This window comes from Coturnix japonica, chromosome 3, assembly GCF_054131305.1.
Source record: "Coturnix japonica strain WE chromosome 3, WE-NBRP24, whole genome shotgun sequence".
In the NCBI taxonomy this organism is placed as follows: Eukaryota; Metazoa; Chordata; class Aves; order Galliformes; family Phasianidae; genus Coturnix; species Coturnix japonica.
The window spans coordinates 15,168,778-15,196,427 of NC_140665.1; the positions used below are offsets into that span (position 1 = coordinate 15,168,778).

Sequence of the window (27,650 nt, forward strand, 5' to 3'; positions counted from 1 at the left end):
TTTTGTTACTCAATATCTTCCTCCTTTTCAGAAGGTCCTTTGACTGAAAGCAGATTTCTTTCACAGTATTCAACTGAAAGGATTCAGAATGAAACTCAATGAGGGCAGCATTCATTCCAGATTGCCTTCCGGACAAAACATGACATCCCCATCACCCCCAGAGGAAACAAACACCAGTGCTTAAATTCCAACAGGAACACGTGCTCCCACTTCACTTGGAAAAATGTCACAAGCCAAAAAGCCTCAAACACTGTGTGAGAGCATGTGCCTAAACAGAGATATCAAAGTGTTTGACTTCATTCAACCTGAAACAGAAGAATTATTTTTTACACTAATTTGTAGTAGCTCTGTGGAGCAAATTTTCTTAAAATGATGTTTTCATGTACAGCTGTTCAACAGTTCCAGCTCCTGACGTACTCCAAACTCTGCCCTCCCTTTTTCTTCTGTCAACGCTCTGTCAATATGATTAAGACCCATTCTCACCAGTTCTCCATACTTGCCATGGAAAACACCACACTATAAACTTTTTCTTAGTATCTACAAGCAAAGTAATAGAAAACACTGTCTCATGAAATGTGTACACTCACGCCTCAAGTTAGCCTGGACAGTACTAACAGTACAGATTTTATCACATGTTGGAAGAGTCTGACAATAAAAGCAGATGGTGAAATACATTGTTTTTCCCCACGTATCATCTCATCCAGCAAAGGCCAAACAAAATGAAAAAGTTCCCTTCCAGGGCAGGCTTCAGAAAATTTCAAAGCTCTAAAAACATAAAATCGATTTAAACATCACCCTAAAAGAGGAGGCATGAGTTTAAATACCTGATCTGACAATGTTTGGCTACTGAACTTTGAACAACACACTTAGCCTTTGTGTTTTATCACCTCTACAACAGGGAATACTGTCATCTCCTGGGACTGTTTTGAGATTTTAATTACTACTTGCCCTCTACTTCTAGAGCTAGAAAGCACCTACTTAAGAATTAGTATCATTGAAAATGCAGATCTGTATAACTTAGAGCTCTCAGGGGTCAATGCGAGTAAATAAAGTCAATGTTGCTATATTAATCCTGATATGCCAATGCATACAAGCATAGAAAAGATCATGCACATGGTTTAAATTAAACTTCAGGCTCTCTAATAAGAAAAGCTGTTAGATATTTCTAATGAAGTTTAATTTAAAAGCTATAGTATATCAGAAACATTTCTGTATTAAACACTGGACATAACTGTAAGGGCCTTCAATAATCCTTGCACCAAAAACCTGAGCTGATAGACTTATAAATATAAGAAGGCAACTTGAAACACTTAGCCTCTAGGAAAAAAGGGCTAACAGCTCTAACATGAGCGGGAAGTCAGTTCTGTGTGCGAGACAGAGGTGCTAACAAGCTTTTTTTTGTGTGGCTGCCACCTTTATTCCCCTCTCCAACAAAGGGCTTGTAGTAACACATGGGAAACAGTCAGCTGCTCACAAAGGACCTCTAATAAACTTTTAGGACTATACTCACACTAAATGATAGAGCACTAACCACCTCAGATTTCACAAAACAGAGGCTTTATTATGAGCTAATGTCCTTATGTTATCTGAGAAACTCATCTAGGTATTTCCTTTTGACTTATGCCAGAAAGGATGATCAGAGTATCGAGGCAAAACCTACTGCACGAGACCTTGTTCCCCTTGGAGGTGGGGCTGTGCTAGAACAATCTCACCACCATTCCATTCTGACACCAGGGCTCCACCACACCTCTGCAGTGCACATAGCTTTCCTTCCTCATTTAACTCCCAACATATCCTGTATTGTTTCCTCACAGCTCAAAATGTGGTCCCAGCAAGAAATGAATCCCTCACACTGTTCATGTGCTGTTCTCCTTATTTACACAGATGAGAATGATACAGAATGGATTATGAAATCAATATTAACACCAACCACATCACAGCTAAACCTGAGTAAACCATGTTCTATTTAATAAGTTTAACTTAAATATTTAAGTTCTGATATTCCCTCAAGTTTTAAGGAAACCAAATGAGCATGTTAGACAAAAACAAAAAAAGCAACTCAAAAAAACATCTGCAGATCTTTCTACTCATCATTCAAGAGACAGTGAACTACTTTCCAGTTCAGCTTTTTTTCATGAGCACAGCCTGCCTTCAACAGGCAAATACAGATAGAGTGATAGTTATTGACAGTAATGCATTTCTTGTGCATTTATAGTTGAATCTGTTTGGAGTCTACAGCTAAATACTGCATCTTATCAACATGCAAATAGCTTATTTTCCAATTCATGTTTCAGTTACAAAAGAATGAAAAACAGTTCTTTTTCATTGCTCTAAGAGATCAGTGAGAATCATCAACAATAAGCATTCTTACTGGTTTTGCCCTGTTCTTATAGGAATATAATCTGTATAAATTGAGACAAAGGTCTGCAGAAAAAATCCAAGGGTCCTTGCAGCAGGCAAAGCAAAATGCAGCTGTGTGTCCTGTCCCAGTAGCAGTAAATGCTGTATTAACAGGAGCACAGCTAAAAGGGCAAAGGAGATGATTGTCCCACTTTAGTCGGTACTTGTTAGACCACAGTTCAGGAAACCCCTAATACAAGAAAAACTTCAATAAACTGCAGTAAGTTCAGCAAAGGGTTTCTACTGAGATGATAATGTATAGACACACTGGCCCTGAAGAGGGAAGCTGTAGGAAAGCTTGTTTATCCTAGAGAAAGGATGGATTTGGGGAAAAGCTGACAGCTGCTTTGTTAGTACCCATGAAGGAGTAAGAGGATATGGACCAGGCTCTTCACAATGCTGCATGGTGAGAGCAGAAGAGACAATGCACCTGAACTGTAGTAATACAGCCTTCTTATTCCTGCTGTGAGTTAAGGATAAAGCAGGAAAGGCCATCGGATGGTGAGAAAGTCAGGACAGAAATGAAGGTGCTGTGTAGTCTGAATAACAGAGTGGAGCAGAACTGAGACTCCCAGTTCCTGCAACTGCCTGAGGCAGAGGCTTCTGTGGACTCATGGCAATAAACTCCCAGCTGCCTGGATGCTGGCTGGATGGAGCAAAAAGAAAGCTCCCTTCAGTGGCAGAGAAGAGCGCAAGGGACATGTGTGATGTTTAACATTTATGCGAGCTTTATATAATAGAACAAAAGGCATTTATATTTGAGGCTTCAATAAATACATCTGTGAAGGTCAATAAGCAACGCATGATTATGAACTATTGAGAAGCCATAGTGACTACTGTGCTACTGCTGAAACTTAGTAGCTCTTCTGTAACGTTTAGAATCATTTTCTCATCAACAGAAGGTAAATGCAATCTTTCTCATCAAAGAGTCCAACTTTTTTATCCATTAGAGTGAAAATAATGGAGAAATCTTTTTCTCCTTTATTATTACAATATTTATGCAGACTGCAGATATTAAATAGTTTCAGATATAATTTTGATGGACATTGTCATTAGGAAATGCTTTAAGTAAAGGTTTTCTCTGCTTTTCTTAAGGAAGAAAATGAGCCTTTTTCAGCTATTCTAAAATTAAAACAAATGCCTAACATTTTCCTTTTATACAAATACAAATTATACAAATCACAGTATTAATTTACATGATAATATGAAATGAACGTTAAACAAAATTCAGTAACAGATTATATACTGCAAGTGTAAATCAAGTAATTTTTAGCACACATTCATGTGCAAATGTGAAAAGCAACTACTTGAACTAGAACAATAACAAACACAAGAAAAAATGAATATATGTAAACCTCAGAGAAGAGCACTTGCGGAAACTGCAAGAGGGAAGGTCAACAAATCAACTTAACTGCAGAATTAGCTTTACAGGGAATACGAGGCTGAAACATGGCTTCCTCTCATCTAACTCAAGAGCTGTATGCCACAGACAAGTTTTCTGTCCAGCACTCCCTAATGAATGCAAAATGCCAGACACCTCCAGAGGACAAGTCATACTATCCTGCTATATTTGTCTAATCCACAACAGCTGAATCATTCCCCTAAGCGTCACATTCTCTTTTGCAACTTCAGGAACTGCAAAGACAACAGCTAAGATGCCTTGCTTTAGGCAGTCCAAGCTAGGTGTGAAATCCTACCCATAAAGCTAAACAGTAGATAAAATACGACTACGCATACACTTCTCTGTGTATGTAAAAACTGCTGTGGGGTTTTATTTTGCTACACTGTAACTACTGTTTCTTTCTGCTTAATTCATTCCTTATCTAACCCATATTACAAAGATTCTCTTGCAACCATTTTCTCTTCTTTTTCACTTCCGTTGCTCCAGTTTCCATACAGCTTTTTTTATTATTATTATTTTGGTTTTTTTGTTTTTTAATTGTAGCCATCTCATTTTAGACTGCGCTGCTTTAACTGGAAGTAAAAGCATCCAGAAACATTCTCTGCATCCTAAGTTAACCTAATAAAAGGTCAGTTCCTACCTTCCTTTGCAATAACAAGTGTTGCAGAGGTGTTTTTATTTTTAATGCACATTAACTAGTTTTGTTTGATCAAAAAACGGCACTTAATTCTCCTATAGGTAATGAGCAACGAGACCAATAGCAACATTGTCTTTCAGCAGAAGGCCAACGAGCTACAGGGTAGCAATGGATACTTGAGAACGCTACTTATTACACAATGCTTGTTACTCAGTATCAGTTATGGCACTTCTCCAAAGGCTCATAATGAAAAAGAGGATGGAGAGATACAAAGGCTCATGATGCTGCATGAACAAGGCTTTTATGCGCTTTACAACTGTATGCCATTGGCATGATGAGTTATTCCTCAATTTTATCAAAGGTAGCAGAGATTAAAAGAATTCCTTACCAGTTAAACAAGTCCAATGAAAACAAATACAGCCAACAAAGTAAGGCCTTACAATTACTTCAAAATCACCACCTAAATTAACTACAGAAATCAGCTCACGTGGAATGCTTTATGATCATAACTGACCAGAACACCGGCAGCTGTTCTTATTCATTGGATATCGAGAGAAAGTAATTATATGAGAGCACAGAGTTAGAATAAATATCTTCCCTGACAGGTGTGAAATAAGAGGGAACAGATGCATGCCTGATGAAAATTTTATTAATTTATTTACTGAAACTACTGGCATAAGAAGATCTGGCCAAACATTTTTATTCTTAGGGAAAAATAAGATAAATAATACGGTCTAAGTGTCTTCCCCAAAACAGTTGCAATTTTGCTTTACAGCAAGTTACATTAATTTCATCCTAAAATTTCTGTTAAATAGTTGAAGTGCAGGAAGTGATTTTGTTCAGAATGACAGCAGCCTGCTGTGAATACCCACAGACTTGATACTCTATTAGAAGGTAATAAGAGAACAGCACGGTGTTCTCAGGCTACCACCGAGCTGGTCACCCTGCTTCAAGTCTCCCTGCCATTACACATGAACCAAACAGCTGGAGTAAACTTACTTTCCATGGGACTGAGATTCTTGAGGAAAGCATTTCAAAAACACCTTCTGATTCCATGGCACAACTGTTGTACTGACACCAAAACATCTGATTAACCAAAAGCAAATTTGCACAGCTTGCACAAAGCTTCTTCCCCATAAGCAGGAGAGAAATACATTCAGTATATATAGGGGAGTACACAGAATCCAAAGGTGAAAGACAGCCTTCAGAACCACGGTAGTTGTCCACTATGCAAAGCAGCACCTCTTCTATAGTACAAACACAACTAAGTTCAGATTAGAAGAAAGAATTTGTGTTGTTTGTTTTGTTTTGTTTTTTTCTTTTCTTTTTTTTTTCTTTTCCCCTCTATGCTTTTGAAAAGGTAGCAGAAACTGCTGATTTAAACCAATTTGAAATCAGCAAGCAGACTCTGAATTTGCAGAGATTTAACTTACACTTTGGACTTAATTGACTTAACTGAACAAAAAGTACTATTTGAAGTAAGGGAACAGAACGAGATGGTTTTGTTTACTATGTTCTCTGACACTTCAGGATATTGAGCTCTTCTCACCTATAGTCATGGAAGAACAAGATACTCCTTTCCATTCCTCAATCAATTTCTCAGTGGCTGAGCTAATCACTGAAATGGAATAGCTGAATGATCTGAGCTAAAGAAAAGACTTGCTATGTCTCCGTGGAAAAGTCTATAGTCAGGAATTGCACAAGCTTCTCAACAAAGATCATGCCAGTTATTCAGCGGATTACTGCTACTATGAAGAGAGCTGACCGCACTTAAAATTTCATCTCAAATATTATCTCTTAGAGATACAAACTGTGCAACCAAATAATCATTACATTCCCAACTTAATAAAGTCGGCTTATCTTTTAAAATGTGAAGTTAGGAACTGATAGGAACTGAACCATGCCTATGGAGAGGAAACCAGAAAACAAAAGCCATCCACAAAACATATCCTGCAGTAGTCTTTGATTATTCTCTCACTTAGTTCAGTCTAAACAGACAATAACTGCTACATATTACACCTGCTTCTGAATGCTCTTCATTGACTAATAGTAAACTTTTCTACTTTCATAAGAACAGGTTCCTTCTCTAAGTCTGTGAAAGCCACAAAAATGAGACATTTTCCACATATTGACGTTATTACAATTCTGTTTCACTAAAGAAAATTCATGACAGCAGTTGCTCACTGCCTTTAGTGAAGCAGGTCCCACAGATAAAGTTGCATAGCATACAGCAAACCAAATTCTCTTTCTAAAACGATCAATGGAAGAAAACATATTCTAAATATGAATACATATTCTAAAAGCTCTGAATGGCATAAAATACTTCCAGCTTTTGTTGCTAGTGAAATTTATTAGCATATATTTATTCTATTAAAAATATTACTAAAAATATGTCTCAGAAACGACGGCCCTGCTCCAATAAGAGAGGAAAACAAAGCAGTCATCAACTTGAGTAGAAGTAATTCCACCAAGAACAAGGATTTACCGAGAAAGATTTTTTTGGTACATTTTCCCAATAGCCTACAAACAAATTAAGTGTGAAAATATGCCTGAACAAGCATGAACAATACGCTAATAAATATTCAAAAAGTATTTGTGATGCAGTTGATGCAACAGAATCAGAGTTAAGAAGAAATGAAAGTGTACAGCTGCATACACCCATCATAAGCTTTGAAAACTGTTGTCTTTTTAAATCCTAATTTGACAGCAGAAGTGTTTAATGTGTACACTACTAGACTTAAAGAATCAAAAAGATTCACACTTAGCAGCGTGCTAACAAGAAAGGCAGGGTTTTTAAAAACGTATGAGCTCCATCCAAAAGAAAATAAGACTCAGAGAAGAAAATTTTGCACAGAAGTTAAAATACTTTTAAAAGAAACAAACACAAATAATGTTAAACTTAATCTGGTTTCCCATACACATGTATGGAGACTGAAAAATTAGAACATATGTTTACAAGCATGTTTACATATTTTTCTCTCCATAAAGTTACTGACTCTTTAATTCCTTGAGCATGTACTTGAGTTACATAGTACAAAGCAATATTTCAGTTATGCAGAACAGCTACTATTCATACTTACAAGACATATTTTTTCCATGATTTGCCTAGCTAAGTTCCCAAACCAAAATAGAAAATCATACTTTAGTAACACTGACATGTCCTCTCCCTTCCAAAAGCTTAAGTTCTTTGGAGGAAAAAGAAGAAACAAACTAAAACCACACACCACCTAACCTTTAGTTTTACATAAAAACAAAAACAAAGGATGTTGCAGGTCACCAAGCAAGAATCCTTGAAAGTCTGAGCTGTATTTCTCCTGAACAGTGAAAAAAATCCAAACAAGCTATTCCTTACAGCCAGTTCATGGAGTACAGGAGTAAATTGTCATGTCTTAGCGACATGAAAACATCTTCCTGTGCTAGAACGTTCCCTTCCTTTCCATACCTGCTTTTTCTTCTTTACATAGCTTTAAACTGTGCTTATAAAAAGAGAACAGTGAGAGAAGCAGTTAGGGTACACACATTTATATCTAGCTTTGCTTAAAGCTAACGATGGTAACAGCAGCTATTCAAATACTCTTCCTTCAGAGCACATTAGCAGTTAATCTCTTCCCTAAACTTATTTATTATTGGAGAAATAGTAACCCTGTTTTGTGGGTCTATATGTAAAATTATGTATTATTACTGTTCCCTGACAAAAGCAACGTTTGTATGAGGCAGAGTATCATTAACAACAAAAAAAGGAACTCATCAGATACTCTGGAGAGCTGCTGACGGTTTGTCTCGGTGTTTTTTTGGTTGTTTTTTTCCCCTCTACGGGTACATGGAAAGCTGACATTTATTATTATATTTTATTATACACAGCACAGAAGTGAATGTCAACACAACAGATGATACACTGATTTCAAATGAATAAATATCAAGAATGTAAGACTCTTTTACTAGTCTTCACTGTCCACACAGCATTAACCTGAAGTATATTTGTACAGTTAGACATTTTGTTTTCTATCAGCCATAAGCAAAGAAAGGATCCTTAAACAAAGTCTAAAAACTGCAGTACTCTCTGGCTATGTAGAAAGCATCCTCCCAGCCACCCTCCTATATTTCCATTAGCATGAGTACACAAAGCTGCATGATACATACTGAAAAAATAGTTAGCAGTTAACTGAAAATATATTTGCATTTATCTCTTTAAATATATATTAAAAATATTGTTCAGCTTTATTTCCACAACCAGTCTCATTTTCCCTGTCATTACCACTTAATCACCTTTTTACCCCCTCAAATAAAAACAGATCTATGCAAAAGCTATTAAGGCAAAGCTGTGGGAAATATTCCCATGTTACTGAGCTAAACAGCCTCCCCAGCTTCATTCTGCAAGATTGCCTCTGGGTATGTCACATGGCTGGATGCCTGTCTGTTTATGAATCCTGTTTCTGAAGCATATTCTCTTTAGAGAGAATACCATTTCAGTGTATTTTGACTCCTTTTGAGCCACAGACACAGAATTTGTGCAGATGTTTCTTTGAATACAAGGCCTCTATAATAAAGTCCTTGGAATTATGTTCAAACAAGTAGCACTTCTCCAATCATAGCACATAGCTAGCTCCTTTTGCAATTTAGGAGCTCAATGATCACCAGTATTTTGCTAATGAAACACAGAGATTGAATGTTGTATCTGTTAGTTAATGAGTTAATATGCTGTTGCTATGAACTGGTCATCTAAACTTCCAAAAGGCAACTGTGTTTTTCTACTTTTGCTTCAGAAGTTGTACCACACATATAACAAGCAAACGAATATACACAAACTAAGCAGAAGAACAACAGCCTAGTTAATTTTTAACTATAAAGGAAAGATTCGTTAAGCATCTACTTACGGACTTTTAGAACAACAGACAGGTCTGGTTTCTGTTAATGGAATGATAAAATCTCACACATGCACTAAGAGGGGTTTTTGTTTAATTATTTAGTCCCACACTAATGTAGTTATTTTACAAATGCCACCTTCCCTTGCCACTACACCATGGTTCAGGCACTGTTTCATCTCTTCCGTGCCCTCCCCCCCACACATCTATTTTTTTTCTCTGCTCCTGACTCCTAGATTGCAGATTCCAAGTGATCCTTCAGCATTAGCATGCCCCTTCAAGAAGGAGCCTTGCCAAGCTAGGTGACGTGAGAGGAAGGGACAGATCAACCAAGGGGTTTTGAAACTCAGGTTATTCACATCCTACTCCTTCTACTGCAGATGTACCTAGAAGTGTGAAGGAGGCACTATTTTGCTTTAAAAAAAGCTATCTGTTGCATTCCTGCCAGCAAAGATGAAAGACTTACATTGGTAGTGACACAACAGCGGGGGCATGAAAGGGAAAGCAAAAAAAAGTCTTCTTTAAATAATTTTCCTCTGTCACAATACTAATGCCAATTACATCAGGATAAAGAATTAAGTAACTAAGAACAATATAAGCATTATAGTAGAAAACTAAGTATGGCTCTTTTCAGTCATAGAGAGCTGCTTCTTGCCCCAGGTGACTGCAGTCATTGTACTGTAAGCTGGCTGCTGGCTTGAGCGTGATGCTGCCCTTCCCGGAGCTGTAACAGCAAAAGCAGCACAGAATCACACAGGAATTTCACTCTATCATATCATCAACACCAGCATGATACACAACTACAAAAACTAGGGATTCACCAGTCTCATAAATATCATCTTATCTCACATCATTTTATTTACATAATTCTTTAATAAAATTAATGTAAAATGCTTGCAAGTGGAAGTTAATACCTATGGTCATCTAAATATTAACAAAGTCAGGCACAAACACCTTCAGTCCCTCCTATATTTTAATAAAATGTCCACAGACAATATAACACAATCAAGATAAAGTCCATCTGGTACTTGGTATCTGGTCTAATATTGCCCTAGAATAACTTGGTATTTATACAATTACTATAAGCCATTTGTAGCCCCACTCACCATTAAGTCTGACAAATCACAGCTCTGATTCTACAGCAAATCAAATGCAAACTGCATCTGTTCCCTCATCTTGCTCAGAAGGATATTTTATTCCACAGTTCCTAAGTGCCCTAGAATTGATATGTATATATTAATGGAGCAGTATATAAAGTCACCTCAAAGGCAATTGGTTTAAAATTGTAAACCCCTACAGATGGGATGTAGGGTGACAAGTTAATTTAAAATTAGATTCCTAGATATAGTGCACACCTGATAATTGAAATAAGTGGGAGGAGGGAGAAGGTTACTGCTCTATATTCGAAAAGGTGAATCCCTCCTTCATTAGAAGAGAAGAAGAAGGAAATCCAGAATCACACTGCATGAGAGTTCTAGATCTGAACAGCTGCAGGGGTTGAGGTTGAAGTACTGGTGCCTGTGCCTTTTCACTACAGATAAAATCCAACCAGGTTCAGGAAAGCTGCTGGGCTGGAAGATGAGAAAGACCACCGAATACAAAGTCTCAAACAGCCTAGCACATGCTCTTCCACTGCCTTCTCTCCCTCATCACAAAGAGCAGCAGAAATCCAGATGTGCTACTGCCTTCATCCCTGTCACTGCTCAGATCTGCTGGCAAGCTACCTGTGAGAACGATTCCTTCATGCCTTCCCACAGCACAGCAGTGCTGCATCTGATCCAGTGCTCCTCACCAGTCTCAGCTGTGACGCATACCTTCCACCCCTCGTGTACCTTGCTGAATTTCAGAGACAATGCAGAACGTCATCCTCTTCCCACAAGAAGCATTTCACTACAAAAACTGAAAAGGCAGACAATGCATGCTCTAAAGAGTGATTGTTCTGCACTGTATTTCCCTGGCACACCCAAGGAGTTCGGACATTCCAGATTCAGAGGGTTTGGTTGTGTAAGACAGCATTCCTAAAAACTACTTTACCAATAATAATTACCATTTGTGGAATGGCAGTACTGTGTGCAACAAAATACAACACCAAAGGGAGGTAAGAAATATTTACGTTTGTCCACCACACACAGCCCTTATAGGAGGAACAGGCAGAACAGGGACAATAAGCAAACAACACATTCACTGTAGCTTCCTATTTTACTAACTGTTCAAGTAGATGACATTCAATTATTCATACAGCTACATGCTCCTATCATGCCAGAAGCATTGTAGAGGCTTTGAAGATAATAGCTGCCTTAGCGTACTTAGAAGTACTTGTCCCTAAAAATTACTTAGGCAAATACTTGCATATGAAATACACAGAAACATACAAAGCAATGTGAGCATCAGGCACACTAGGAAATTAGTCAGACTGTAGAATTAAGCAATCCTATTCCAAGTTCCCGAGACTCTAGGACTTTCCTTGTTATTTAAAAGAACCCCAAGCACATTTTCACAACTGTCCTTAGAACTACAATTGCAGGTAAGAACATACCACTATAAAATCTGCATACAGCAATCAAAAAAAGGAAGTATGCACGCTGAGCAGTAGAACTCTAGAAATGCTGCATGACCAAAAGAAACTGGAGACCACAGTTTGATCCCTTTTAAAAAAATATATAAAAATAGTAATAATAAAGTTCTGTGCATTCAACAACAAGACCTGAACCAACACAGCTGAAATCAAATTAATATTAAATCACTATATTTCTCTTTTTCCACTTTGCAAAAGATGACTCAACCTAAAATCACAAGGATGTAAAAATGCTCCAGTTTGGCAAAATATAAAAAAACAGCACCGCATAAAAGACCTATTATTAGCTTTGTCACCGTTCTATTTGTCTTCAATGTCTTCTCTTATAAAAACTAGAAGAATTAAGGACAATATAATTATTTCTAAATCTCTGCACAAACAAAAAAGGACCGTCTCCATTTATTGCTCAATAGAGAATTAAACGCTATATCAATAATAATGACTGAAATTGTTTAGGGAACTGGCTGCGTTTATGTCGCTCTTACCTTCCACCAATCAACAATTCTCCATACATCAAACTGGAAATCACAAGAAGAAAAACACCTGATTTTTATACTGTCAAACTCTTTCTACACTAAGTTCGTACAACAAACCTCATGGCTTTTGTCTTCTGCATTAAGAGGGAGTACTTTAAGCAATGCCAAATTCAGCTTCTAAAACATATCCTGAAACTACTGAAATATTATGGAGAGAAATACAACCACTTACTCAAACTCCGTCCAGGCTAACAACTAACTACAGTTCCTCCTGCTCATAAAGCTAACAGTACACCCTTCTTGCATATTAGTCAATGATTGTTTGCAGTACCTTCTCAGCTTTCTCTTTGATTGTTAAATACTCTTCAGACCCACAGCATCTGAGAATTCTCTGTGGAAAAAAATAGCTTAAAAAAAGGCACGGTCAACACCATCTCCTACTCTGCACTGCTGCCGGGGAACAGAGAGGAACTTGAAAAAAATATATCTCCTGATGTTTTCCACCTGGCAGTTTTACCTGCAAGATGAATCAGACTTCAAACTACTCAACCAGAGATTTAAAGGCCTCAGCTGTAAGACTGATATGTTAACATCAACAGATGAAAATAAAAAGCAAGAGTTGCACAATAATATCGTTTTCCTCTCTACTCCATTTAGCTGGCACTGTCTAACAAACCCAGTTCCAATGATGCTTTTGTGATGCTCTGCTTTTGTACATAGGATTTTTGTTTAATTCTTCCGAAACAAAACCAGAAACAAACACAACCTGTCAGACTTCTGAATGAACTCTATGCTCTGCAGCCTTTCACTTAAGCTGTGAAGAGGGACCGCCAAGGTCTAACACATCCAACCCGTCAAATGTTTACCTGTCTGCTCTAATGTGCTACTCAGAAATTCTACAACAAAGTGTTAATACGTCAAATCCCTGGGAGCTGTTTTTAGCATTCTGCTGCAATCTGCAAGCTCATGTGCTTGAGATACACAGTGAGAAAGCACAGTACCAAGAAAGGGCTGAACAACCTTTTACATAGCAGCAGTGTATTATTGCACATAGGCAGTAAAAACAAGAGAAAAGTCTACTTGTGAGGAAAAGCACATTATCCATGAAGAGGTCAGGAACTTGTTCCATTAGCACTAGCCTAATGGTAACCTAGAATTAGCTTTTAATTACATTTAATTTCTGCAGCCAGCACACTTAAAACAGCCACAGCTGTTGAAATCCTGACATCCTAAACAAAAGCAGCTTTCCCATTTGTGTTAAGAAGACTGACATTTTCATCTGTTGCTTCAGCAGCAAATCAATATGGTACTCACTTCTTTACTCTGAATAGAGTTTTAGTAATAGCAAAATAAAGGACATGCAATTTACTCTAATTTACTCAGCTTTTGCATTAGCACTCAGATAAACAACACGGAAGCAACTTCTTCACCTTTCTGCACAAGCACTAGAAGCAAAATAAATAAATAACATAAAACTAAAAACAATCTCCACCTCCACAACACCCAGCCTAAATATGGGGCCTGAAATAGCGTCCTCCTCGATTTTTGGCATTTTCTGTAAAGTTACCAATTCTATAAAAAGTTGGTGTTTAGGAACATCTAAGGAAGCATGGGAAATGCTCTCCTTACTTAAGAGCCTGAGACCATTTGTTTTGCTGAAACAAAGAAAATAAAAATCAATGCCTGAGGAAGTACGGAAGAATTAGGATCAGATACTTAAATACATTAACTCTACATCTGAAAAGGAAAAAAAGGTAACAACAGACACATCACACCAGAACATTCTTTGGATATTTGGTTTTTCTACTTTTTTTTTTGTTTGCTTTAACCTTAATGGAACTGAGATTCTAAGAGGAGAACTGAGAGCAATAATTCCTCAAACCAAACTGTAGCTCCTGCCACATAAAAATACCAGAAACGCAGAAGCATATCACGATACCAGCACACATCCTGGCTTTACTTTGCTGACTGCTCTGCTGACAGATAGAGGGGCACTTTTCTTTGGAGAATTCTTAAGTGGCAGAAAAACAAGTGATGTGAGCTGTCCAAAATCAGTCACTGAAAAAAAGTCATCTACTCCTGCATCTCAAGTCAACACCACCCACACTGGACCTGTCTGTTGATAGATTTACAGGAGACTACAGGATGGGAGTGAAAAAAGGAAATGGTGTCTGAATGGGGAGCTAGGATATATGGTTTCGTGTTTTTATCTGTAGGTATGGTAAAGGGAGGATGGTTGGACTAGATAATCTTGTAGGTCATTTCCAACCTTGTGATTCTATGAAATCACATCAGCACAAGAACGGGGGCACATACAGATGATATGCACTAAAGTAAAGGTTACAGAACAACACCAAAAACACTCATGCTATCAAAAACTCTGCAGGCTACAAAGTTTTTGATGAGAGCTGCAAGACTTTGTAAGAAGCTCTCATCATGCCAACAGTTTTGCCAACCAAATGAAAGAATTTGAAGTTAACCTGAGAAATGAGAAAGACTTCAAAAATATATATTATGAATCTCATTGATTTTTCTTACACCATATTCACACAAATGAAAAAGCTGATCTCACAGCAGGCCATATTGCAGACTCTCACATAATAGATCTTCCTTATATTTCACATCAAGGAAGGTTCAACTGATACAAGAGTACAGTAACTGTGATGTGTCCTGACTAAAAATTTGTGCAGGGATTAGAACAGTTAAGAACTACTCAGGCTCCATTCCTTAAATCTGATTTTCTTCCACTAAAGCCACTGGATTTTTTTTTTCTTCTTAACAGCAAGATGAATTCTGCCTTATAATTGCAATAGTCTGATAGCCACATTTCGCAGAACTAGCAATACTCTGAAAATACAGAACTTCTGAGATAAAAGAGAGCTCATGAAAAAATAAGCCTTATGGGATTATCAATTAAGATATTCTAGCTTCAAAACTTAAAATAAATGGAAAAATATGTCATACGAACCTCTGTAGATATTCAATCATTTTATTTTTATTATATTGAGACCCATAATTGCACCTGGAAGGAAGGAAAAACTGGATCAGTTTGTCCCCATTGGTCTAAAAGCACATGTATAATCAAGAGACATACTTGACTCACTAGTAGAGTAAGCAGAATGAGTCCAGCCTTAGAAAGCTTCACAGGAAAAAAATAATTAGGACAGTCAAAAAAATTCAAAGGTTTTAATTGTTCTCATAGCCATGAAACAGAAACCACAGTACTTAGAAAGTTCAATGAAACAGTACTTAAATAAGGAGTTCTGCATCTCATTGTTTGTAAATATAGATACCTATTTCACCAGAGATGCTAAATGAAGTATGAGTCCAAAAGTGAGTTTAACTTCCATTTTTCACCTGACACTTAAAACATAGGATTTGTTTTAGACAGTAACAAACAGTTTGCATGTAATGCGCAGAAATCAGAATCCTGCACTGAATTACATGAGTATACACAGTACCTTATAGATGCAACAAATCTGCCTTTGTCTTCTAGACACGAGACTATGTGCATTATCATAGAAATAATCACTTGGTATGAACAGGAACGGTTTGACTAGAGTAATGGAGATATTTCAGCACTGAAGAAAAGTAACTTGCATTTGAAGAGAACTAGCAGAGGCTGAAGGTCTGTGCTCTTAATACCGCACGGACTATATGATGACTGAGAATGAAACAACAAATGTCAAAACAGAAAAATAGTTGCAGGAGGACAATTCAAGTTCAAGCCTACCAGCAGCGCACCCATTCTGTTCCATAAGTACAAGTGTAGTCAAGTGCACCAGAATACAGTTAATGTAAAAATGTTTGCATAAGAAAGGCCTTGCTTTTCAAATAAATTACTGCAAAAGAATGTTCTTGTAGCACACACTGCTATAACTCCAATGTCCGCAGGAAGCAAAATGATACCTTTAAAAAAAGTAGAAATCAGTAACTTTCCTAACACAGTCCAAAATCAGTATGTAAATTCTTATCAGCTCTCTGTGTGAACGTTATATGTGTCAACGTTCCTTTTTTGCAGTTCATCTAAGAAGAGAAATAAACCAATTGCTCCTCTCTTCAAGTAAAGCTCTAGAAAAGACTTCATTTGAGGAAAAAAAAAATAAATAAAATAATCAAAAGCCAAAACCATTTTAACCTAGGAAATGTATAATTAAAAGATGGTTCTACACTTTCAAAAAAAAAATAAAATAAAATAAAATAAAATAGAATAAAATAAATTATGAGTAAACCTAAACAATTCATTTCATTTCTTTCCATGTTTTTCTCAAGTGTGCTGCAAAGTATGCATACCTGATACAGCCAGACATTTTAAGTGGCTCTGACAACACACAGCAAACAGTTTGTTTACCAGAAACGTTTGTAATTCAATTTGGAGATATCTGCAAATGTTAGCTTTCAGACTGCCTTTTTAATATTGTTTAAGGACCCAGTAGATGCACACTGACTGCAGGTGTGTTAGTATAATCAGTCTCCTGTACTCCTGTACATTATCCCATTTAGCCTTTCACTACTGTTTTAGTCCAAGAATTCCAAAAGTAAAGTCCATTTCATGTAAAGAAGACAATCTGGTACAAAGACGTGCCTGGTGGATGTGCTACAGCAGTAAGAAGATGCAGGATCAAAAATTTTCTAAACATATTCTGAAAATTTGTTGCTGTTGTTTTGAGAAGTTCTGGATAGTCCAGCTACTAAATCTTGAAATTGAACTGCAAAAGGGAATTACCTCAGAGGAAATAAGGGAAATTAATTTGTCAGACAAAGCAAAACAAAAACTCAGCTTACTTTAATTTTTTTTTTAATGGCTTTTAATAGTGTTTTTTTGTAAAACACATTACTATTTTAAATTAATCTGGCTGTGTAAGATTATAATGTCAAATTGCAAATAAAAATGCCATGTTTTACTGTTTTGAAAGTTAGAAAAACTTTAGCGAAAAAGCAGTGGAACACTTTTAAATTTATTATTTTAAAAATAAAAACCTTAAGACCCTCAAGTCACTGTGACAGTTGGAGTGGTAGGTTGAAGAGAGAAGCTGTTTTCCTTTGCTTGTTTGTGGTTTGTTGTTTGTTTTTTTTTTTAATCTTTCCATAGAATACCTACATGCAATATGATTTTTTCCTGCTCTAAGGAAGACTGAGAGTACTACCAAGCTATTAAACCTTCCAGAGGATCATTTGTGGTATGAATTATTAGCATAATTGGGGGCACACTTTATTTTGACCTCTCCAAAACTTTCATTTCCCAAGTGTGATAGATACAAAGTGCTCTTATAACACCAATAATGATTATTTCCTATGGGAAACTGCCAATTATAAGTTGGTGAAAAAGGCTATACAGTGTGTGCATTGATAAAGTGAACACACCTACCAACAGTCAAGACTAATTAAAGCCATTCTTCAAATATTAAAAAAGCTTTCCACTTTCACAGAATACAGCCTGTATGTTTTAGTTCAACCACATCCTTGTCAGGTCATTCATTCAACAATAATAAATATTTGACTAGCATTTAAATACAGCATTTATACTGAACGTTCACCTTTCCTTGGCAATAAACCAAAACACGTGGGAAGCTGTTTTAACATTTAAGCACTTGACTCAGACACATATTTATACCAAAACACATCAAATACCAAAAAATACACAGATACAGAAACAAATCCCTTGTGGTCTGAAGACAAGTATTCAAAATAAATAAATAAATAAATAATCAACCAAAACTGATGAGCAATTTATAGTTAATGTCTGCATGATTCATAAATCTTACTCCATAATATTCTGCTGAGGTCACAAGTCCAAGAGGTAGCTGAGACAATAGCATAATTTCCTGCTCTTCTGTCACCTGCTGTCTTGTATACTTGGCTGCCAAGGTTCAGCTGCTAAACGTACACCAGCAGAAAGTAAGAGATGGAGAAAGTACAGGCAGCCAAAATTCCAAACGTGTCAAAGATAAAAACAAACAAAGAAAAAAAAACCCACCTCATTTCCAACCAACACCAGTGTGTCCAGCTCTACTCATACAGAGCAGAAATGCTTTTCAGCAACATCAGCCTCCGGAATCCAATTTGCTAAGCTTCTGTTGCAGAAGCGAAAGTATATCACACAGAAAACAGCAGAGCTTTCTAGAAAACATAGTTTTAGGAGATACTGGCACATACAGTCTCTTCATAGACAAACCCTGTCTTCTTACTCTGTAGATTCCATTGGATGAACAGACTGAATTGATAGGCTGCAGAATCATACCAGGGAATAGAAATAAATAAAGCTCCATGAAGGAATACTCAGTCCACAATCAGGTGCTCCCACACTGCAGAAGAAGCTTCAGCTCTTACTGACTGGCCATTCTAGGTAGTGTCGTTTTAATCATATCACCTCACATTTAAAAAGCATTTGCTGTAATGCCTTTGCTAGGGCCTGACTCCCATTTTTCTTCCTGCCAGTTTACAATACCTTTGCAAGACAAAGGGGGCATTAAAGTGAATGCAAAAAACACACCTTTACTGAATTTCAGATCAACACAGGAGAGTATTAACAGTGAGAAACCAGATTTCAGATTTTACGTGACATTAGAATGCACATCAATCATGAAAATAAAAAGCTTATATTTTCCTTAAAAATATTCACATGGAAACTGCCGTAACTTCAGAAAAGTTAACCCAGTTCACCAATCACTTATACTGCACAACTTATGAAGAAAAATATATATTCTATAGTGTGTGCAACAAACAGTTTGATAAGGGAGCAAAGAAAAAAGCAAGCTAAACCAGCACAATAAAATAGATGATATTTTAAAATCTCTTAAATTTTATAAGTTTGTTTCTTAGAACCATCAAAATATCTTGCAAGATGCATATCTACAATTCTTAAAAACCAGATGTGTTTACACTAAAGCAGGCCATAAAAATCTACATGGAATAAGACAGATAGTTTTCAATCATAAAGATTCAGGTGATCTACATAGGGTTCTATGTGCAAGTGTTCTTTTTTCCTACAAATAATAAATATATAATTCAGTCCAATAAAAAAAACCCACTACAGCAAATTAGAGATTTCATCTTGCTGAGTTTCAACACAGTCACAAGCAAATGCCATGCCAGTGTTTGATCCTAATCCTCCATTCTCAGATTTAGGACAGAACAGTCAGAACTACTTCTTCAAAGGGAGGATGGGTACCAGCCTCTGCTTTAGCAAACTCAAGTTCTACGTGTATCAGATCACAAACTACTTCCCTTAACATAACTGTCTTTCCAAGAAGGAATTAAATGGCTTAATGGATTACATGTAGGAATCAATGAGCGGGAAACAATATTTTATTAGGTAAAATTTAATGACTCTTATTTGGTTTTCAAATAATTTCAGAAACAGTTCAGAAAGATCAAGTAAGTACCATCATGTGGCAAGCCCACCTAATTTTCTAGAAAGGCCCTCCTGAAGACAAAGAGCCAGCTGTCCAGCATAAAGAAATTTAAACCAAACACGAGCCACAAATACTTTGACATCCAAGTTACTTAGCTTTTCTCCTCCCATACACTTCCCAAAGACATGGTGGTTTTATAAAGGCTAAAATCTCCAACCAAGAGAAGGAGCAAGAAGAAAATGACTGAATGAAATTTTGTCAGACTGAACTCAAACTTGTCAGTAGCTGACCTACAGGAGCCAGATATAAACACCTGACCATCTACCACCCGATTTAATGTGGTAAGTGAGGCACTGCTTCCTTCACCCATTTATAAAAACAATCATTTGAAAAAAGTTTAAATGGTTGAATTCCTCCACACAAACAAAAGCCTGGGAAAAGAACTCTGCAGATCTCAAAAAGTAGTCTACACCAGCACAAGAACTACTTGTAATGTCTACAGCACCTCTGAAGATGTGTTCCCCACTGCTAACCCCAGACTGCGAAAGAGCCTATAACAATCTTGTTTCCACTTGAGATTTTCAGTGTTCTACAGATCAAACAGCAAAAAGTGCAATTAGAAATCTATTTACTCAAGTTAGTTGCTCCTTCTCACTGTAATGTTTAATATGAAAAGAAAAAACAATAGTTAAAAATATAAGCAACTGAGAAGTAGTATGTGTCATTAAGTAATAAACAACATTCCATATTTCTCTCTTTGCTGTCCTTTTATTTTTTTGTAAAACAAAAGGAGTCTCATCACTCCACACACTGTAACTTTCAAAACTTGGCAGAGCAACTCTTGCACATTGTGTTTCACATTCAATAACTCAGTACATGCTTCAAAGATCTGGCAGCAGTTCTTTTAGGAGTTATTTCCTACTTTTCTAGCTTGTGAAATGTGTTGAGTTTAGAAAATTTACACTTAGTACATTAAAAAGATGTACACAGAGAGAAAGGAAAAAATGATAACCTCAATAACTATAAAAGAAAATTTTGAATGCAAATTTGATTTACCACAGATATTTCTATCGCCTCTTAGGAATCATTCTGATGAAGAACCGCATATGCAGTCTTTCCATATTTCTGTTTTTGTAGGAATTGGGATCAAAAATGATTTGCTATGATAAACAACTACCAATAGGGCAGTATCCATAACAGTCACACAGGCAAATTCCTTGTTATCTAATATAATCCTTGTTTAAAGAGGAACAGAGCTAGGACAGATAAGAAAACTAGAATAAAAGCAGGTTCTGGCAAAGCAGCAGCTTAATGGGGAGTTTTGCCTTTGATTAGAATCAGTTTACTTGAACACTCAACCAAGCATCTCTCCTTTAAAGCAGACCAGAAATGTAACTACAAAAAACATCTCTGAAATTTTCCATAGCTTTGGGGTTTAAAGAAGTTGAAATCACAGGAAAGGCAAAAAATTTTTTTTAAAAAAATAAATAAATAAAAATAAAAATTCCTTTCCAAATGCAACGGCGTTTTTTGGCAGTAGTTTAGTAATTTCAGGCTTCACCAAAATTCAGTGAGACCTGAAGCTGAACGTACTTTTAAGCTACTATATATTCTTATATTATGTGAAAAGAAAATATCTACTGGGCAAATAATCTTGGAGTATCAATAGTAGGGTTTGGCAGGCAGTTCCAGTAGAAGAGATTGGAGTAATGAATAAAACATTTTATCCAAACTCATACATACACATGACCTGTTGCTTCCTCCCCCACAACATATTTCCTATATCTGACAGTTTTATTATTATATTACCTGCTTTTCCTATCATGCTTCATTTTGCAGTTCTCCCTATATTTTCCAGATTGTTCTGCCCACCACATATTTTTCTTACACTTCACTTGAGTTGAGGACAGTGCCAAAAATTCCACTGACCTAACAGCGAAGCGATCCCTTGGAATCATCACCTACTACATTTGTCCCCACCACAACTGTCCTTCAGTTTTCATGGAGCCATGCAACCCAGTTTTAGGCTGAGAAACTGGAAAGGGAATAATTCCCTCCACTTCTTTGTACTCATCCCTCTCAATTCCAGAGGCATACTCCCGCCAGTTAGTTTGAGCAAACTCCAGAAGTCAATTCAAATCACCATCAAACAGGGAACACAGAGAAAACTCAGCAGGAAAGGATGCTCCTAAATACTGCTGTCAGTATGTGTGAGCTGAGACCGTACAGCATATCTATTTATTTATTTAAAACAAAAACTCCACTTTCTTCAGGTTTCCTTGAGGCCTAGCAACATGAGCTGATATTTAGCGTCCCTTTCAGATTGGGTTCTCTCACTTACTGTAGTTTTTCCCACATTGCCAACTCACATATAAAAGATGAGGTCTTTGCATTTCTTAATGGAACAATGCGCTAGTGTTGGGCACTGATGAAATCTAAACTTTGAGTTAAATAACAGCAAAACTCAGTTCCTTATCTAACAGTCCCACGCCTTTCCAAAAACAGCAAGTACTCTTTTCTTCCAGAAGAATAAGAAGGAAATATTGAGGGAAAAGCTTTACAAGGCAGTCAAATAAAGAGTTATCCAAACATAAGAGAACAACTGTTCTCAGCCCAAGACAACTGGTAATTCAATTCACTTACCACACAACCTTATATATATATATATATATATATATATAGAGAGAGAGAGAGAGAGAGATCTGCCATTTCCAACAAGAGTAAAGCATACAGGAGAATAAGAAGCCTTTATCACCATTCAATGTCTGACCTTTCTAGGTAAATTATGGATACACATAGACAGACTGGGTCAGACTTAAGGCCCAACTACCGCAGCACTGCCTCAGATGCCAGCACCAGACGCTTTAGATGCAGGTACAAAAATCTCACAGTAGGCAGTTATTGGATAATCTGCCCTCACACATTAGACTCATGCTGATGACTGCTAGTTTTTCTTATGGAATGAAAAATAAGTTAATCATTTCTTCCATATTTTTTTTGAGTTATAATTATTATACAGTTATCAAACAAAAAAAACAATGAAGAGCCAAGAATCCTATTATCGTTTTTGTTGCATCAGAATGTCTGAAGATTCCAACATATTTAAGACAGACCTACTATGAAACAATGGGATATTTGCAGCTCTCATCTTTGAAAATCATGAATAGTTTTGAGGCAGTTATCTGGCAAACTTCAAGACTCTTCTCTAGAAATCCACCAGTCACTCATTCATTGTCTGCCATTCTGACAGCACAAATTGAAAGATTCACCTGAGAAAAGAACCTTTTCGGATTTCAGTTAGCAAACCCAATTTTTGGTCAGATCTTTTATCTAATTTGCTAATCACTTGCATAGGTTGTTGATGTAAACTCATATCCTTTGACAAGAAATCAGAGGCTGGCAGTGAGATGGAAACTGTTTTCTAGAGCGAAGCCGACAACTGATGTATTAACTACCACCAGAAATGATCTAGATGTTTTTTTTACCACTTGCTTTTTAGCTTTCTCCTTACTCTCAAAACCACCAGCCTTTCTCAGCCGAAAACTCTCCAAAAAACATATTTTCTACTCCTTCCAAGCCTGCCTTTGCCAACCAAAAGGGTCTGCTCACCACCAGATATTGCAGTAATTAAAGAGAACAGTCTGTCAAAGGAAAGTATGGAGAATACATGATTCCCATGCAGCAAAGAATGTTTGGAAAATAAAGGCTTCATCTGGATGCAGTAAGCTTCATTTATTTTTCTTCTTCCTCTCTATTTTTGTATTATGTTGTTAACTCCAAGTTTTAATGACAAGATATTTTAAGCATTCCTGACTTAGAAACATACTAGAAATAAGCAAATTTTTCTAAAAAAATAAAATAAAAATTGTCTTTCTGACGGAAACTGAGTGTATACTCCACATAAGTAACCTAAGCATGTTGCCTACAAACAACAAATAACTTTTCAGACTTAAACTTAGAAATACAGTTTCCAGAAGCCAAAGATAACATGCACAGAGAATATGATGGACTGTACAATTCAATGGACTTGATTAAGAGAGCACAAGTACAATGCACAGATAAAATAGATGCTTACAGGGCCAAAGTCAGCTCAAATGGAAAATATCCCCAAGAATATCTTAATTGATGTGTTTTTATGATATCCAGAGGAGAAAGTCTAAAACTAGGGTGGGTTAAAATACTTTATTTATTTATTTATTTTAGAGTAGCAAATCTAGCAAACTGTACTGGGAAATTCTACTCTACATTACTATGTAAAGCATAACTTCCACTTGGGGAGTGGTTACTATGAACCTATCTAATGATCAGGAAGCAAATACTTCAGGACTAAAATCCATCACATAAATTGATATGTGGTGCTAGTAAGAAAAATGGGTTTTTCGAGCTCCACATTTGTATATCATAGTATCATAATCTCGTGCGGGTTGGAAGGGACCTTAAGAGATCATCGAGTCCAACCCCCTGGGATTCGAGCCTCTGTGTAGCAGAGTGGCACTTCTACCACTTGCGCCACAGGGGGGATTCGAGCCCAGGGCCTCCGGTGTTGCAACGTGGCATTCCTACCACTTGCGCCACTGGGGAAACAAGCACAAAATATTTCTGTGATGGTAGCAAAATGGTTACATGGATAGAAGTTCATCAGAATTCAGATTTTTCAAGTAAAGAAAGTAAACAGTGCAATTTAAGAAATTATAGCATGCAGTTCTTAGGAGTATGTTGGCGTGAGCAATATCACATTAACAGTGTTTGTACTTGCAATACTTTCACAGCTACAGGAAGATGTCTGCAGCTATGTGTCAGTACTTTGGAGGCCCTAGAAAGTGAATGAGTTAGTCATCCAGAATTATGAAGTACTCCAACTGTTAAAATAAAAACAGTTGTTTCTTCAGCTACAAAAATCAGAGTACACATACTCAGTTAAGCTTTAGTACCCTTACGAATATAGATTTTAAAAGAACTAGAAGACTGTCCACAATTTTATAAGCACAATAGAAAAACTGCAGCAACTGGGTAACTAATTGATCTGTTAATGATTTTGAATACAAGACACATTTGAGTCATTTTGCTACTACCCTCTAAAACCTTGAGGTTCAGGTGCACTTCTTTCCTCGCTCTGCCAGTGCAGATTAGACCATAGGGAACCACTGATGAACTTGTTTCAAACTTTCACATGCAGCAGGATGGACAAACACTATTTACAAGCTCCAGAGAGATGCAGTTGAGAGAATAATTATCTATGCCACAAGAACTTCTAGCCTGAAGGAGCCTGCTGTTAACATTCCTGCCTTTCATGATTCTAGTTAATACTCCATTAGATGTCCACAAACTCTGGGCTGAGGATCCAGTTATTCAATAATGTCTCTAAATCACATGAATGGACAATATTTTAGTAGTGAGAATCATCATTACCTTTTACAATTCATGTTATCTTTGTTAGTGGCTTTAAATTCTATCTTTCACTTCCTCATTCAGAATGAGATTCCAGCTTTTTCAAAGCAGGAGGTGGGTAAGACATCAGTCTGAGGAAAACATTAGTATTTCTTGAGTGCAGTCACACTCAATTATTGCCTGCCTCTGGGGTGAACAGCCAGTGACAACTCCAGCAGGATGCTAATTCATAAGCAGAACACTCTACTCCAAAAACCTGGGCTGTATCTAAATCATGGAATTAGGCCTTTCCTTGTATATTCCATGTAAATACAAGAGTGGGTTTTTTTAGTCATAATATATTCAATCACATAAATCGTAGTAACACAGAAAGGACACAACTGGCTTCTTTTCTGAAGATACAAAGAAAATGAGGTTGATAATGAGGTTGTGGTGAATGTTCTCAACTCTGTATCTGACAGAGGCTGTCATACATATGCTGACACAAGAACAGTGATAATTTCTTCAAAAATACACAAAAATACCTTCAACTCAACAAAGAGCTCTGCACTTCTAACCTGTAAATATACTACATTTATCTCATTTCATCTCCATAAAAATCAATTACAACATCGTGATGAATAAAACTATAGAATATCCTGAGCTGGAAAAGACTCACAGGGATCATCAAGACCAACCTTTGGCTCAGCACAAGACTATCCAAAATTCAAACTTTATTTCTGAGAATATTGTTCAAATGTTTCTTGAACTGCAGCAGGCTCAGTGCTATGAGCACTGTATGTAAGAAGGAGAATGTCAAAAGTTCCTGTAGCTGCCAATAGCATAAAAAGGAACGTTATTATAGGTAAAGATGTATTATGATTCAAGCAAAATCTCTCATTTGCCTGTGCTTCCAACACTTTGTAAGCAGACTGAACCTGTAAGGACACACTGGCTGATTCCATCTCCTGAAGACACTGTCTAAAAATCACACATTTTAATAAAACAGACAACACTGCACAGTGCTCTCACCTTTAATAATCAAACAAAATGACATCGCCCTTCCCCCCCACAAATTTTCCTACAGCATCTCCTTCTACAGCAGATCTATGCAGAATTGGAATCTTCATCTCAGAAATAATTACAGAACACATCAGAGATTCAGAGAATGGTTTGAGCTGGAAGGGACCTTTAAATGTCATCTAGTCCAACTCCCCTAGAATGAACAGGGATACCCATAGCTTGATCAAGCTGCTCAGAGCCCCATCCAGCCTGACCTTGAATGTCTTCAAGGATCAGGCATCTACCATCTATCTGGGCAAACTGTTCCAGTGCCTCACCACTCTTCCTGTATTTATTTTTTTTTCCCCTTATAACCAATCTAAATCTCTCTTTTAGTTTGAAACCATGTCTTGTCCAGTCACAACAGATCCTGCTAAAGAGTCTGTTCCCTTCTTTCTTAGAATTCCTGTTAAATATTGAAAGGTCACTAAAGTCTCCCTGGAGCCTCCTCTTCTCCAGGCTTGTACTAATAACAAGGGTTGCCATGACCCAGGTGCTCTTGGATTTGTTGAACCTCATGAAGTTCACCTAGGCCCAGTTCTTGAGCCTGCCTCGGTCTCTCTGGATGGCATCCTGCCCCTCAGGTACGTCAACCACACCATACATTTTGGTGTCTTTTGCAAATGTACTGAGGGTACACTCGATCCCACTTTCTTTGACACTGATGAAGATGCTAAGAAGCACCATACAGCACCATGCAAGAGTTATAAAACTGTGGAGAGTTGTCCAGGGGGCAGAAGCAGCACAGGGACTGGCTGGGCATTGGTCATTAGGTGGTGAACAAATGCACTGTGCATCACTTGTTTTGTAAATATGAATACTGTTTCTCCCCCCTCTCCCCCTTCCTTTTCCATTTTAGAAAAGAGTTGTTATCTTGACCCACAAGTTCTATTATGTTTTTTTTCCTCTCCTCCCTCCCAGCTTTCCCCCATCCCATTGGAAGTGAGCAAACAGTTGTCTGGTGATTAGCTGCCTGCTGGGTTAAACTACAGCTTAAGGCATATATAAAACTACAGTCAGACTAAAGTACATACAAAGTGAACTCAAGATGTCGTGCAGGTGATCCAGTCCCAAATATTTAAAAAATAAAACACTATTTTCTCCAAATCTGAGGTAAGAAGAAATGGCTTGAGCCACTTAGAGACTGAAAGACTTTCATTGCTTTTGCAGCTGTTTTAGGAATGGCTCCATACAAGTACAGAAGTTTAGTCAGGCCCTTGCATGAAAGGTTGGTTTATTGCCTGCCCTTTTACAGAATATTAGGCTACTAAAAAAGATAAGGCCACTGAGAACCTTGAACACCCTCAGCTGTCTGTGGCATTGATCATCACACACACATCTCTCAGTGTCAGGGCATCTAGTTTTCAAGAGAGACCGGCATTCTCTAAAGTTGTAGACTTGTGACCTCAGTTCCTAAGAAAGCTTCTCCCCAGCATGAAACTAAACTGTTGTTCTTTCAGATTACATTCCTCATTCTATTAGAACTACTCTCACAGCACCAGAACATTAAACAA

The 27,650-nt window shown here is 37.1% G+C and overlaps 1 protein-coding gene across 18 annotated transcripts in view; it reads right to left on the reverse strand.

The window, feature by feature from the left end:
* Positions 1–27,650, reverse strand: part of PLCB4 (phospholipase C beta 4) — a 180,775-nt gene that overhangs the window by 132,884 nt on the left and 20,241 nt on the right. For 3 of the 18 annotated variants that reach the window (XM_085541083.1, XM_085541074.1, XM_085541076.1), the window contains exon 3: positions 15,321–15,374. The exons of the other annotated variants lie outside the window; for them this stretch is intronic. The gene's annotated coding sequence lies outside the window, so the exon portion shown is untranslated. The remainder of the gene's footprint in view (positions 1–15,320; positions 15,375–27,650) is intronic. 18 annotated transcript variants of the gene reach the window in all.